Below are 1,445 nucleotides of genomic sequence, written 5' to 3' on the forward strand. Positions count from 1 at the left end.
ATTTCCTCTTTGATTTCTTCAGTGATCTCTTGGTTATTAAGTAGTGTATTGTTTAGCCTCCATGTGTTTTTATTTTTTACAGATTTTTTCCTGTAATTGATATCTAGTCTCATAGTGTTGTGGTCGGGAAAGATACTTGATATGATTTCAATTTTCTTAAATTTACCAAGCCTTGATTTGTGACCTAAGATATGATCTATCCTGGAGAATGTTCCATGAAGACTTGAGAAGAAAATGTATTCTGTTGTTTTTGCAATGGATGTCTTATAAATATCAATTAAGTGCATCTTGTTTAATGTGTCATTTAAAGCTTGTGTTTCCTTATTTATTTCCATTTTGGATGATCTGTCCATTGGTGAAAGTGTGGTGTTAAAGTTCCCTACTATTATTGTGTTACTATCGATTTCCCCTTTTATGGTTGTTAGCATTTCCCTTATGTATTGAGGTGCTCCCATGTTGGGTGCATAAATATTTACAATTGTTATATCTTCTTCTTGGATTCATCCCTTGATCATTCTGTAGTGTCCTTCTTTGTCTCTTGTAATAGTCTTTATTTTAAAGTCTATTTTGTCTTATATGAGAATTGCTACTCCAGCTTTCTGATTTCCATTTGCATGGAATATCTTTTTCCATCCCCTCACTTTCAGTCTGTGTGTGTCTCTAGGTCTGAAGTTGGTCTCTTGTAGATAGCATATTTATGGGTCCTGTTTTTGTATCCATTCAGTCAGTCTATGTGTTTTGGTTGGAGCATTTAATCCATTTACATTTAAGGTAGTTATCGATATGTATGTTCCTATTACCATTTTCTTAATTGTTTGGGGTTTGTTATTGTAAGTCTTTTCCTCCTCTTGTGTTTCCTGCCTAGAGAAGTTCTTTAGCATTTGCTGTAGAGCTGCTTGGTGGTGCTGAATTCTCTTAGCTTTTGCTTGTCTGTAAAGGTTTTAATTTCTCTGTCGAATCTGCATGAGATCCTTGCTGGGTAGAGTAATCTTGGTTGTAGTTTTTTCCCTTTCATCACTTTAAATATGTCCTGCCACTCCGTTCTGCCTTGCCAAGTTTCTGCTGAAAGATCAGCTGTTAACCTTATGGGGATTCCCTTGTATGTTAATTGTTGCTTTTCTCTTGCTGCTTTTAATATTTCTTTCTTTGTATTTAATTTTTGATAGTTTAATATGTGTCTTGGCATGTTTCGCCTTGGATTTATCCTGTATGGGACTCTCTGTACTTCCTGGATTTGATTGACTCTTTCCTTACCCATATTAGGGAAGCTTTCAACTGTAATCTGTTCAAATATTTTCTCAGTCCCTTTCTTTTTCTCTTTCTCTTCTGGGACCCCTATAATTCAAATGTTGATGCGTTTAATGTTGTCCCAGAGGTCTCTGAGATTGTTCTCAATTCTTTTCATTCTTTTTTCTTTATTCTGCTCTGTGGTAGTTATTTCCACT

The 1,445-nt window shown here is 35.1% G+C and overlaps 1 protein-coding gene across 2 annotated transcripts in view; it reads left to right on the forward strand.

The window, feature by feature from the left end:
• Positions 1-1,445, forward strand: part of COLEC12 (collectin subfamily member 12) — a 213,688-nt gene that overhangs the window by 152,132 nt on the left and 60,111 nt on the right. The window lies entirely within an intron of this gene.

The sequence above is a fragment of the Physeter macrocephalus genome, chromosome 19 (genome assembly GCF_002837175.3).
Source record: "Physeter macrocephalus isolate SW-GA chromosome 19, ASM283717v5, whole genome shotgun sequence".
NCBI lineage: Eukaryota > Metazoa > Chordata > Mammalia > Artiodactyla > Physeteridae > Physeter > Physeter macrocephalus.